Below are 14,704 nucleotides of genomic sequence, written 5' to 3'. Positions count from 1 at the left end.
TAAGCTCCAAACTCTGAGCCAATCACAAATAACTAGGGCTTTGCTTGGCTCTCTGTTTTGGGCTCATAACTTTACTTTCAGGTAAACACAACTGTTTCTGAACACAGAGATATTCCATTTCAGGCTGACTACAGGTCAGATGACAATGTGGACCAGTATAGAGCTAGCAGACCAAGGCAGAGATTGGTACTATTGGTACTTTCCAGCATTAAATACATATTCCCTAAATGGGAATCAAACCAGGGTTGCAGCGGTGAAGGTGCTGAATCCTAGCCACTAGACCATTAGGGACCCCATTGGTGTGAAGTAGGAGAACACTGATGTTATCAATTTGTCTGACAAGACACACAACTTACCGTAGCTCGGGTTTAGTAGTATTTTCCTTTTTTCAGCGGAGTGTTTTTGATTTTGTTTTATGGATGCCAACACCACCATCACTGCATTAAAAGCACATTCCCTGACCGGGAATCGAACCCGGGCCGCGGCGGTGAGAGCGCCGAATCCTAGCCACTAGACCATCAGGGAGCCAGTGGAAGACAGCTGGTGGACACACCAGTGAATCAAGTCTTCCTGTAAACATGAACCATTTTTCAGCAACTCTGGTCAAGTACTTCAGACTTGAGGAACGTCCAGCAAAATTTGAATGACATTTGCTTTGTTGTTTTTATTTGTGTTTGCAACACTTGTGCACATCACTGCATCAGCTGAAGCTAAAAAAAAAAAGGCTGAAAACATGTGCCTGTAAAGTGAACCCATGCAAGTGTTTTTCCAGCAATGAGGTTAAATTTGTTCCCACTTGTTTGAAATCCTGCTTGAGTGTAAGCACTATAGGGTTTTTTGGACTACATTACTTCTTCAGCTACAGCCCCAAACTCTGAGTGTTTCACAAATAACTAGGGCTTAGCTTGGCTCTCTGTTTTGGACTCATAACTTTACTTTCAGGTAAACACAACTGTTTTTGAACACAGAGATATTCCATTTCAGGCTGACTATAGGTCAGATGACAATGTGGACCAATATAGAGCTAGCAGACCAAGGCAGAGATTAGTACTATTGGTACTTCCCAGCATTAAATACATATTCCCTAAATGGGAATCAAACCAGGGCTGCAGCGGTGAAAGTGCTGAATCCTAGCCACTAGACCATTAGGGACCCCATTGGTGTGAAGTAGGAGAACACTGAAGTTATCAATTTGTCTGACAAGACACACAACTTACCGTAGCTCGGGTTTAGTAGTATTTTCCTTTTTTCAGCGGAGTGTTTTTGATTTTGTTTTATGGATGCCAACACCACCATCACTGCATTAAAAGCACATTCCCTGACCGGGAATCGAACCCGGGCCGCGGTGGTGAGAGCGCCGAATCCTAGCCACTAGACAATCAGGGAGCCAGTGGAAGATGGCTGGTGGACACACCGGTGAATCAAGTCTTCCTGTAAACATGAACCATTTTTCAGCAACTCTGGTCAAGTACTTCAGACTTGAGGAACGTCCAGCAAAATTTGAATGACATTTGCTTTGTTGTTTTTATTTGTGTTTGCAACACTTGTGCACATCACTGCATCAGCTGAAGCTAAAAAAAAAAAAGGCTGAAAACATGTGCCTGTAAAGTGAACCCATGCAAGTGTTTTTCCAGCAATGAGGTTAAATTTGTTCCCACTTGTTTGAAATCCTGCTTGAGTGTAAGCACTATAGGGTTTTTTTGACTACATTACTTCTTCAGCTACAGCCCCAAACTCTGAGCGTATCACAAATAACTAGGGCTTAGCTTGGCTCTCTGTTTTGGGCTCATAACTTTACTTTCAGGTAAACACAACTGTTTTTGAACACAGAGATATTCCATTTCAGGTTGACTATAGGTCAGTTTACAATGTGGACCAGTATAGAGCTAGCAGACCAAGGCAGAGATTGGTACTATTGGTACTTCCCAGCATTAAATACATATTCCCTAACCGGGAATCAAACCCGGGCCGCAGCGGTGAAAGCGCTGAATCCTAGCCACTAGACCATTAGGGACCCCATTGGTGTGAAGTAGGACAACACTGAAGTTATCAATTTGTCTGACAAGACACACAACTTAACGTAGCACGGGTTTAGTAGTATTTTCCTTTTTTCAGCGGAGCGTAAGCACTATAGGGTTTTATGGACTACATTACTTCTTCAGCTACAGCCCAAGGTAAGCTCCAAACTCTGAGCCAATCACAAATAACTAGGGCTTTGCTTGGCTCTCTGTTTTGGGCTCATAACTTTACTTTCAGGTAAACACAACTGTTTCTGAACACAGAGATATTCCATTTCAGGCTGACTATAGGTCAGATGACAATGTGGACCAGTATAGAGCTAGCAGACCAAGGCAGAGATTGGTACTATTGGTACTTCCCAGCATTAAATACATATTCCCTAAATGGGAATCAAACCAGGGCTGCAGCGGTGAAGGTGCTGAATCCTAGCCACTAGACCATTAGGGACCCCATTGGTGTGAAGTAGGAGAACACTTTTTTGATTTAGTTTTTTGTTTTTTTACCACCATCACTGCATTAAAAGCACATTCCCTGACCGGGAATCGAACACGGGCCGTGGCGGTGAGAGCGCCGAAACCTAGCCACTAGACCATCAGGGAGCCAGTGGAATACAGCTGGTGGACACACCAGTGAATCAAGTCTTCCTGTAAACATCAACCATTTTTCAGCGGAGTGTTTTTGATTTTGTTTTATGCATGCCAACACCACCATCACTGCATTACAGTTTTTTCCAATTGCTAACACACTAAAATGACATACATAGCAAAATTATTTAAACCGACACACGGAGAGCAAAACGTCTTCTCAAGTCTCCAAAAGTCTAAACACATTTTCTGCCTTACACACATTTTGCAATTCAAAATGTCACTTTTTTAAATGTACTGAACACGGTTCTCTGCATAAGACACAACAATCTGACATAAAGTCACATGTTTGCCATTTCAAAACACTGTCATTCAAAATGACACTACATGAGCTAATTGGCCAATGTATGTGCCACCTGGCCAAACACCTCAATGGTTAATTGTTATCACATCGATCAGGAAGTAAGCACTATGGGTGCTAAGACCACAGGTGAGCACCTTTTTTTTAACAACAACAATGGAAGACATTGCAGAGACAGGAAGAGGGAGGGTGAGAATGAGAGGGGGAGGAAGAGTGAGAGGTAGGGGTAGAGCTGGTAGAGCAGTTAGTTTCCAAAGAAGACAACAACTTTCAAATGAAATCAGAGCAACCTTAGTTGATCATGTCATCAACCATGGGCTGACAATGCGAGAGGCTGGACAGAGATTGCAGCCCAACTTGAGCAGTTTTACTGTACTGGTATATGTTGAACTGACTTGTTTGGTGAAAAATAAATGTTTCACCAGCATGTGTGTGTATCTGCCAATGTTTCTGTGCATGTGAACAATCTGAAGAATTTTCTACAATTCGAACTATTTTAGTATTATGGCAAAGCATACTAAAGATGAGAGTGCTTTTCATTATGCCCAACAGTGTGTAGTTGGTTAGACAAAAATCTGGTAATATGAATGTGAATTGAATGAATGACAGAGTGTGTGCCATTTGGTGCAAACGTTTGATTTTGATAATGCTATATGTAGTTTTGGTTGCAGTGCTTCATTATACAGGATATATAAGGTATTTTGCAGTTTGAGTGTGTGGTTTTGTGAATTGTCACAAAAGTATTTTGATATAACCAGCCTAATTTGCAAAATTGTGTTTTAGCAATTGGAAAAAAAACGGTAAAAGCACATTCCTTGACTGGGTATCGAACCAGGGCCTCAGCAGTGAAAGCTCCTAATCCTAGCCACTAGACCATCAGGGTCCATCTACTTAAGGTGTGTGCGCGCGTGCATGCGTGTTACTAAGAGAGAGCGAGAGAGAGACTCAGATACAGGATGAATGAGAGACGTAATTGCTTCAGTACAGTTGAAAATATTTCATTCTAGAAAATCAGAGATAAGGAGAGATTTTAATTTCCTCAGCAGAGTTTGAAGTAAGTCAGGTTTATGGGGGAGTACGAGAGAGAGATAGAGAAAACAATACCAGGTCCCAAGCTGGATAAATGGTTCTCTGTTTTGCAATACGTTACTGCCCTCTACTGGACTGACTTGCACATGTAAATTTAAAAAATAGATGCACTTAAAAAATGTGAAGTGAAATTATTTGTCTATTATTGCAATAGATTCCCCATGTGTGTGAAGCTATACTGAAGGATAGAAAAACTATTTTTTAAAAGATAGACTCAGACTCTCTGCTTTTTCAGAATACATAAAGACGGTTATTTAAGATGGTTATGATCTGATTTATATTAATATCGTCTTTAATTTCTGTCATTTAGAGATAAATTACAGACTTTGCATTAGTCCTCCAATTAGAGCTCTACAAAAAAAGCAAAAGAAAATCGATTTACAATCTTGCGCAATACTCTACAAACATTATTATGGCGCCCAAAGCATTTTAAAGCACTCTAACTATACGTATGTACAGGAAATGGATGTATGTCTTTTTCTTTAAAACTACATCATTTGATGCCCTTTAAATGGGGTCTTTATCATAGAGGCAGAGACTGCTACTATATGAATAGGAATCCAAGATAACCTTGTCGTGATTTGCAGTTCGTCTTCGGGTTTAACTCGGGGTCTGAAGTTAGTCATCAGAAGGCTCAATCCAAGATCTATCACATTACTTATACATATTCATTTGAGCCACTTTAGCCACTACTAACCAATAGGTTTATTAATATTTTTAAGATCTTTAATTGGCTACGTCTATTTCATAGTGACAAAGTAAAGCTGCTCTCTTATCTGTTGTTGTACTTCAGCTTGATTTTATTGGTTTTATTGACATTGTCCCTGAGGGTTTTGATAAATAAACAAAAAAATGTTTCAGCAGTGTTTGGTCATTTTAGTTCAATGAAATCTTCTCCATCACGTATGATTCACCATATCTACTTTTCATTCCCAACAACAAGACCTAGACTCCAGATGTGATATCCTGAAGAAAGCAGGGTCCCTGCTGTCCTGTTCATTTCAACTGTTTGTGAGCTGATGTGTGCTGTCTGGTGGACTGTCCTGTGGGGTGTCTTGTAACTGTTTTGTACCTGCCTTAGGACTACAGATGACATTTAGCTATAATACTTTGTGCTAATTCTGATCCATAACTGCATCACTAGTGATACTAGTGGACATTTGGGTCTTACTAGTTAACTAGTAAACATTTTGAACCTCACTAGTTTACAAGTAAGGTTAAAAAGAGTCAAACTAGCTTACTAGTGGACATTGTTGCTCTTACTAGTTAACTAGTAAACATTTTTAGGCTCACTAGTTAACTAGTAGACACAAAATATATCTTACTAGTTAACTAGTAGATATTTTGCACCTTACTAGTTAACATGTAGGACTTTTTGCCTTCTACTAGTTTACTAGTAAGTCTTTCAACGTTCTACTAGTAAACTAGTGCGGCCAAAGACTTGACTAGTACAGGAAACTGAGCTTTGATATCAAGGATATCTATTAAATCTTCAATCGGCTTTCCATACTGGAGGTCCATCAGGCTTCCCCATTTTTGCATAGAAGATTTGGATGTGTGACAGCAGGGCTGGGGACGATATCGCCAACTGGCCAGCTCCCTTCCTCGTACAGGGATGAGGGCGACAGGTCACCAGAGAGTGGGGTTGACGGAGAGGAGGACTGATAGTCATGCGATGTCAGGCCTGATAGTAGCAGGTCCAGCTCATCCAAGGCGACACGGGGGAATTTTGCAGCACTCCCCGCGGGACTTGTCTCAGGCACCGTCGTGTCTGCTTCCTCCTGGAGGGCCCGCTTTCGAATCCCCTGGGTCGCCGAGCCCATCAAGGCTGCCCCTTCTGACCACCAGCACTCTCGTATCTGTCCGGAGCTCTCCGCACCCTCATTGACCGCCTCCTCTGACACTCGGGCAGCTTGGCCTGAGGACTGCGCCTGGGAGTCAAGTAATTTAATCTAAAAAGATGAGTGAGATCATAAAAAATTCCCTGCTGGGTTGCCTCATCCACCTGACATACTATATATCTTTTCCTTGAGACTAAAATGTTTATCTTTTCACCGTTGATGCCATCCGACTTAATTACCCCATGTTTTAAAAGTTCGACAGGGCATCTGGTTGGCCAATTTCCCTGCGGCCAAAACAGCTTGTCATCTTCAAGGCTGTTTAAAACATTTAAACTGCAGTATGTGCAGACCGGCTCCGTCTCCTCCATTTCTATAAAAATTCCATTCTTTTTGCAGCTACTGCAACTAGACTCGTGGGAGGAAGACGCTCCTTCTGTTGCATCCGACTCTAGAAATATGCTAGACCTTTGAAGCCTAAAGACACTTTCTATCAAGAGCCACGGTGTCTACTACCAATATATTAAGACAGGTCAACAATGCCTTCATCCTCTGTCTAGGTTGACCTGTTAATTGTTCCAAAATTACTTTCCACATGATAATTAACACAAATTGTCGAGAGGCATCCTGTCAGAATGACAGCTATCCTATAGCTTTGGAACACTTCAAAAAGAGATAGAACTGAGCCTAAGAATCCTAGAATAGCAAAGATTGTATTCAATGTGATAAAATAACCATGATTTACTGCAGTTTGTCGCGTTTAATAAATCCTAAAGTCATATACAAAACAACCCAACAGTAAACAAGTAAAATGAACAGAGAATGCATGATTTTTTAACTCTATAACGTCCTTCCTTTCCTCTCCTGACCTCTTCCACTTTCTGCTCTATTCGTTAAATTTCAGGCAGGTCAATTATCGTTTGGTTTGGCTCCTCAGGGTCGCGCATCCTGACCCCCTCCCCCTCTCGACCCTGTGGAGTCACAGAGAAGAAGAGGGTCAGCCACGACCCAAATTGAAGTGATGGCCGAAACAAAACAAAAAAACACAAATCTACTCAACTGGCAAAAAACAACAACAATTTGGTGCCAAAAGAAGGCCTCTCTTAGTTGTTCTCGATTGAAGATTATTTGTGTGCTCTGTTGTCTTCTTTTATCTGTTGGTGTTCCCCCTGGCCGTCTACATTGTCATTATCTTTCAGAGTGGACTGTAGATCATCTATGGGGCGTGGTTTTTCTAGTCAGACAGAGGACAACACCTCCTCTGAGACTTCTCTTTCCTTCCTCTCGAGTCTCTCTACATCCATGACGGTGAAGAAGGGCTCCTGTGCGGTGACTAAGCCCTGTCTGAGTTTAGGAGCGGTGAAGGGTGTTCTGACAAAGACATCAGAGTAACGTTTCTTCAGCTCAGGCCACTTGAGTCTTGTAAAACATTACAGGCACATGTGTTCTAATAGGCCACAAGCATGTTCTGGTTATTTAATGCTTTTTAAATTTAGAAGTACAGTATTTCTGGAGTTATAATAAATGGTCAAACACAGTTCAGCCTACCCTACAATGCTTTCTTGCTTAGTTTCGGTTTTCAGTGTTCTGACATATTTCAGTGTTCTGATATACAACTCACCATCATCAGCTTCCAAACATATCAAAACAGCAAACTGATGAGAAAATAAGAGCAGAGGCTTTCAACCCTGTGCCAAAAGACATCTAATCTAAAGTAGAGCTTATATTTTAAAGCAGTGGTTCTCAACTCGTCTAGCCTCAGAACCCACCAGCAACAACTCCGCTTCACAGACTTTTTGATACTTTCATAACTCATTGAAAACAGCTCGGAGACCCACATTTGGGTCCCGACCCACCAGTTGAGAACCACTGTTTTAAAGCACATATTGGGCTGAAATGTACAAGTGTATTTATTTATTTTTATTTAATTATTTATTTGATTGATTTTGGACAGTGCACATTAATTAGCATATCAGCATTAAAGTTCAATGTCAATATATATGGAAAGCCGATTGAAGATTTAATAGATATCCTTGATATCAAAGCTCAGTTTCCTGTACTAGTCAAGTCTTTGGCCGCACTAGTTTACTAGTAGAACGTTGAAAGACTTACTAGTAAACTAGTAGAAGGCAAAAAGTCCTACATGTTAACTAGTAAGGTGCAAAATATCTACTAGTTAACTAGTAAGATATATTTTGTGTCTACTAGTTAACTAGTGAGCCTAAAAATGTTTACTAGTTAACTAGTAAGAGCAACAATGTCCACTAGTAAGCTAGTTTGACTCTTTTTAACCTTACTTGTAAACTAGTGAGGTTCAAAATGTTTACTAGTTAACTAGTAAGACCCAAATGTCCACTAGTATCACTAGTGATGCAGTTACAAATTTTACTAGTTTACTAGTGAGGCTCTTAAAGTCCACTAGTTAACTAGTTAGTGCAAAAAGCCAACTAGTAACACTAGTTCAGGACATTTTAGTGCTACTAGTGAACTAGTGAGGCTCAAAATGGTTAACTAGTTATCTAGTAAGAGCCAAAATGTCACTAGTTACACTAGTAGTACTCTTTTTGGCATAACTAGTTAACTACTACGGTTTTAAATGTTAACTAGTACTACTAGTGAAAGCCAAAATGTGTACTAGAAACACTGGTTGAAGTACATGCTAATGAGTGGGTGGGATCAGGGCACTCTCTGAACCTTATCATTGGTTCTCCATATAGACCTCCACCTTCCACAAATTTAACCCTTTGTAAGAAGGAGCAAGTGCTGTGAAGCAACGGCTTCTTCCTTACTTTCCATGGAGAGTAAAACATGAAAATTATATATATATTAAATGTTAGAATTGTTTTATAAACTTAAAATAAGATAGAAGATCATTTTAGAACTGTTCGCATGATTTTCTTTTTCCTTTTTTATCCCATCAAGACAGTATTTACAGAAAACATAAGAAAGAGTACATCTTGAGGTCAGTAGAGTGATAAAAAAACTGCCCAAGGTGCAATTGTAAGTTAAAAATGAATGTGTAAATATTTCATATAAATTCATGCTGTTTTTAAAAAGGAAAAAAGCTAATCAGATAAAATTATGGACTTTAAAACAACTGGAACTTGATACAGAATTTATGTTCTTGTACTTAATACGTTTTAATTTGGCCTAAAGTCGGTAAACTAAGAAAAATAAAGGGATTCAAGATTAGGGCCACGTAAAAGGAAAAAAACCTAAAATTTAGAGATTCAAATAGTTAATTTATGAGAATAAAGTCAAATGTACGAGATTAATTTCTTGTTTAAGTCTATATCAGAAGAGCAGCAGCCGCCTGTTCGAAAATGATAAACGTGGAGCATCTTGTTATAGTAAAGGTTTAACAAATAAGGAGATAGGCTCCTTCCTTGTGTAGTCTGTAAAAACAGTTGGACAAATATATCCGATAAGTTGTTTTATCGGCATATCATCATCACAAATAAAATATCAGGACCCTGAAAAGATACTGGAAGCAACTGTAACTTTTGTGGCAGAGGAAAATGCTTTAGGGGTTCTCCTTTCATCATTTATGCGCAGGCGGAAGGCTTCTCTATGAATGTACATTTTCGTAAATTTATGACTTTATTCTCCTAAATTTACATGTTTATTCTCGTACATATACAAGATTAATCTCAAATATTTTCTTTTTTTTTCTTTAAGATGGCTCTACTCCATCGTATAAATGAGCCCTAAAAATGTAATTTTATTATGTAAAATGAAGGTTAAAAATTGTACTACTTGCAAATGCCCCACAGATGGGGCTATACGTATATATACTGCTAATGTGTACAGTACTAGTACTACTAGTTGACATTTAGGCCTTTACTAGTGCTACTAGTTGCACTAGTAGCACTAGTCGTACTAGTAGCACTAGTCACACTAGTAGCACTAGTCACACTAGTCGCACTAGTAGCACTAGTCACACTAGTAGCACTAGTCACACTAGTCGTACTAGTAGCACTAGTCACACTAGTCGCACTAGTCGTACTAGTAGCACTAGTCGCACTAGTCGCACTAGTAGCACTAGTCGCACTAGTCGCACTAGTAGCACTAGTCATAGACAGAGACAGAGAGAGAGAGAGAGAGAGAGAGAGAGACAGACAGACAGAGACCCTTTTCTTGGCTCGGTGCCACTTCAGCTAGCACGGATAAGCACCTCCACTACTGTGGGTCTACCTGCTGAAGGTGTTTATAAACTGATGTCTCATTGTCTTAAGTCCAAGATGATTCAAATAAGTTGGCTGTGGCTCTAACTCTTGGGCAAGGAAGTGGCTGAGTACTCTTTCTCACTACAGCCTTCGCAACTACAATCGCCGCTGCAGCTCCGAGTGATAAACGCATTTAGTTCCGGAAAGTCTTTCACAATAAAAGTCCCTTATTACCATCTATGTGATGTGCTTTTATTTTGAAGCAGATGAATTAGGAAGTTGGGTCTTGTAAGCAGCTGCAACTTAACATATCTCAGATGTGTGAAAATAAATACTTAAAACCAAGAAGATTCAGTTAGAAGCTTCAGTATTTAATAGGTAAACAAACAGAGACTAAAACATCTAATATTTAAGCTCATACAGGTTCATTTTAAAACAATAAATGGATTATCTTTCATCTCAGGTTTAGTTGCAGCTACATCAGCCTTTGAGGCTGCATTTGAGACTAAAAATAAAAAAACTAAAAACACTAAAATACTCTACACTGTTTATGATTGAGACAAAGTCCCCTTTAGTATTTTCTTAAATAGTTTAAACATTTCCCTTCATAAAACAGCTGAATACTTGAACATATAATATATTATATAATATAATAGTAGAATATATTGGTATATCAGAAGAGCAGGAGCCGCCTGTTCGAAAATGATAAACGTGGAGCATCTTGTTATAGTAAAGGTTTGACAAATAAGGAAATAGGCTCCTTCCTTGTGTAGTCTGTAAAAACAGTTTGACAAATATATCCGATAAGTTGTTTTATCAGCACATCATCATCACATTGTCATAAAATATTAGGACCCTGAAAAGATACTGGAAGCAACTGTAATTTTCCAAAGAAAAAACCACACTGACTTGGATGAAACTGTCTCTTTTGTGGCAGAGGAAAATGCTTTAGGGGTTCTCCTTTCATCATTTTTTTATTCTCCTAAATTTACATGTTTATTCTCGTACATATACAAGATTAATATTTTCTCTTTTTTTCTTTAAGATGGCTCTACTCCATTGTATAAATGAGCCCTAAAAATTTAATTTTATCATGTACAGTAAAGGTTAAAAATTGTACTATTTGCAAATGCCCCACAGATGGTGCTATACGTACATATACTGTCTACAGTACTAGTACTACTAGTTGACATTTAGGCCTTTACTAGTGCGACTAGTCGCACTAGTCGCACTAGTCGCACTAGTAGCACTAGTCGCACTAGTCGCACTAGTAGCACTAGTCGCACTAGTCGCACTAGTAGCACTAGTAGTACTAGTAGCACTAGTACTACTAGTGGACATTTAGGCTCTTACTAGTAGCACTAGTCGCACTAGTAGCACTAGTGCTACTAGTAAGAGCCTAAATGTCCACTAGTAGTACTAGTGCTACTAGTACAACTAGTGCTACTAGTGCAACTAGTGCAACTAGTGCAACTAGTGCTACTAGTACTACTAGTGCTACTAGTGCTACTAGTAAGAGCCTAAATGTCCACTAGTAGTACTAGTACTGTACACATTAGCAGCATATATAAGTATAGCACCATCTGGTGGGCATTTGCAAGTAGTATCTTAATTTTATGCTTTAATCATAAAAACATGACTCCTCATATGATAAAATAAATCTTAATGTATGTTGCTTGTGCACTTATATCTGCTCACTGCCATATGTATCTTTTCTGCTGGGCTTACTCGAAGCTAAACCAAGAAAATTTAGCAAGTCCATAACATACCGATCCTGCAACTGACACCTAATGGCCGAAATGCATATCTCTCTGCAGCTACTTCTTGTATAAGGGTTATTTCTCCAGATGTAAGAGGCTGACTTTATATTTATAAAAAAAAACATTAAAACATCTTATTCACATTAGTTTAATAATTCAGTATACACTTGTCCTAAATCCTAATATTTTATTCAATATTTTGCATGATCATCTAGCAGATAAACTAAATATAAACACATTTCTTTCATGATTTAAAAAGAATATACTTAATTTTTCACTTTGCAAGTTTCAAACTAGTATATCTTTCATATTTTATATTGCCATATTTTCAATGGCAAGAAAAAAGCTAAAATCCTTGAACATTAATGTTGTGCAAGATTTTATTTTATTCAATCATACTACTATATATAAATATTAAGTGATGGGTTATTGTTTATTTTTTGACAAATACTGCAATAATGAATAATCATTAGTGATTTTTAGAACAAATAATACTAAGTTTAAAAAACAAAAAAGTTGAAAAGATGAATAACAATGTAACATCAGATTTGGATTTAATCTGTGCATGGGTCATAAAATTCTATCAAAGGGCATTCAGTGAGTTACCATTTAGTGATAATATAACATGACACAAATGAACAAACCTTCAGAAATGAGTGCTGGTTTAACCGAAGGTACTATTCAGATCTGGCCCTTTAAGGCTGGCAAAATCGCAGGTTTGACATTGACCAATCAAAATCCTTGTCCCGCCTGCTTCATTATCATGCGGTCAACTAGTGCTACTAGTACTACTAGTGGACTGCCAGTTGACATTTACAAGTAAACTAGTAAGTATGGAAAGCCGATTGAAGATTTAATAGATATCCTTGATATCAAAGCTCAGTTTCCTGTACTAGTCAAGTCTTTGGCCGCACTAGTTTACTAGTAGAACGTTGAAAGACTTACTAGTAAACTAGTAGAAGGCAAAAAGTCCTACATGTTAACTAGTAAGGTGCAAAATATCTACTAGTTAACTAGTAAGATATATTTTGTGTCTACTAGTTAACTAGTGAGCCTAAAAATGTTTACTAGTTAACTAGTAAGAGCAACAATGTCCACTAGTAAGCTAGTTTGACTCTTTTTAACCTTACTTGTAAACTAGTGAGGTTCAAAATGTTTACTAGTTAACTAGTAAGACCCAAATGTCCACTAGTATCACTAGTGATGCAGTTACAAATTTTACTAGTTTACTAGTGAGGCTCTTAAAGTCCACTAGTTAACTAGTTAGTGCAAAAAGCCAACTAGTAACACTAGTTCAGGACATTTTAGTGCTACTAGTGAACTAGTGAGGCTCAAAATGGTTAACTAGTTATCTAGTAAGAGCCAAAATGTCACTAGTTACACTAGTAGTACTCTTTTTGGCATAACTAGTTAACTACTACGGTTTTAAATGTTAACTAGTACTACTAGTGAAAGCCAAAATGCGTACTAGAAACACTGGTTGAAGTACATGCTAATAAGTGGGTGGGATCAGGGCACTCTCTGAACCTTATCATTGGTTCTCCATATAGACCTCCACCTTCCACAAATTTAACCCTTTGTAAGAAGGAGCAAGTGCTGTGAAGCAACGGCTTCTTCCTTACTTTCCATGGAGAGTAAAACATGAAAATTATATATATATTAAATGTTAGAATTGTTTTATAAACTTAAAATAAGATAGAAGACAGTATTTACAGAAAACATAAGAAAGAGTACATCTTAAGGTCAGTAGAGTGATAAAAAAAATGCCCAAGGTGCAATTGTAAGTTAAAAATGAATGTGTAAATATTTCATATAAATTCATGCTGTTTTTAAAAAGGAAAAAAGTTAATCAGATAAAATTATGGACTTTAAAACAACTGGAACTTGATACAGAATTTATGTTCTTGTACTTAATACGTTTTAATTTGGCCTAAAGTCGGTAAACTAAGAAAAATAAAGGGATTCAAGATTAGGGCCACGTAAAAGGAAAAAAACCTAAAATTTAGAGATTCAAATAGTTAATTTATGAGAATAAAGTCAAATGTACGAGATTAATTTCTTGTTTAAGTCTATATCAGAAGAGCAGCAGCCGCCTGTTCGAAAATGATAAACGTGGAGCATCTTGTTATAGTAAAGGTTTAACAAATAAGGAAATAGGCTCCTTCCTTGTGTAGTCTGTAAAAACAGTTGGACAAATATATCCGATAAGTTGTTTTATCGGCATATCATCATCACAAATAAAATATCAGGACCCTGAAAAGATACTGGAAGCAACTGTAACTTTTGTGGCAGAGGAAAATGCTTTAGGGGTTCTCCTTTCATCATTTATGCGCAGGCGGAAGGCTTCTCTATGAATGTACATTTTCGTAAATTTATGACTTTATTCTCCTAAATCTACATGTTTATTCTCGTACATATACAAGATTAATCTCAAATATTTTCTTTTTTTTTCTTTAAGATGGCTCTACTCCATCGTATAAATGAGCCCTAAAAATGTAATTTTATTATGTAAAATGAAGGTTAAAAATTGTACTACTTGCAAATGCCCCACAGATGGGGCTATACGTATATATACTGCTAATGTCTACAGTACTAGTTGCACTAGTAGCACTAGTCGTACTAGTAGCACTAGTCACACTAGTCGCACTAGTCGCACTAGTAGCACTAGTCACACTAGTCACACTAGTCGTACTAGTCGTACTAGTAGCACTAGTCACACTAGTCACACTAGTCGTACTAGTAGCACTAGTCACACTAGTCGTACTAGTAGCACTAGTCACACTAGTCGCACTAGTCGTACTAGTAGCACTAGTCACACTAGTAGCACTAGTCACACTAGTTGTACTAGTAGCACTAGTCACACTAGTAGCACTAGTCACACTAGTTG

The 14,704-nt window shown here is 38.1% G+C and overlaps 3 non-coding genes across 3 annotated transcripts; all 3 read right to left on the bottom strand.

Annotated features, from left to right (window-relative positions):
* Nucleotides 1-453: 453 nt before the first annotated feature.
* Nucleotides 454-525, bottom strand: trnae-cuc (transfer RNA glutamic acid (anticodon CUC)). Its single transcript has one exon. It is a non-coding gene; the product is annotated as a tRNA-Glu (tRNA).
* Nucleotides 526-1,314: 789 nt separating this feature from the next.
* Nucleotides 1,315-1,386, bottom strand: trnae-cuc (transfer RNA glutamic acid (anticodon CUC)). The gene has a single exon. It is a non-coding gene; the product is annotated as a tRNA-Glu (tRNA).
* Nucleotides 1,387-1,942: 556 nt separating this feature from the next.
* trnae-uuc (transfer RNA glutamic acid (anticodon UUC)) lies at nt 1,943-2,014 on the bottom strand. Its single transcript has one exon. It is a non-coding gene; the product is annotated as a tRNA-Glu (tRNA).
* Nucleotides 2,015-14,704: the final 12,690 nt, after the last annotated feature.

This window comes from Labrus bergylta, chromosome 6, assembly GCF_963930695.1.
Source record: "Labrus bergylta chromosome 6, fLabBer1.1, whole genome shotgun sequence".
Lineage (NCBI taxonomy): Eukaryota > Metazoa > Chordata > Actinopteri > Labriformes > Labridae > Labrus > Labrus bergylta.
This window is presented reverse-complemented; position numbering and strand designations above follow the sequence as displayed.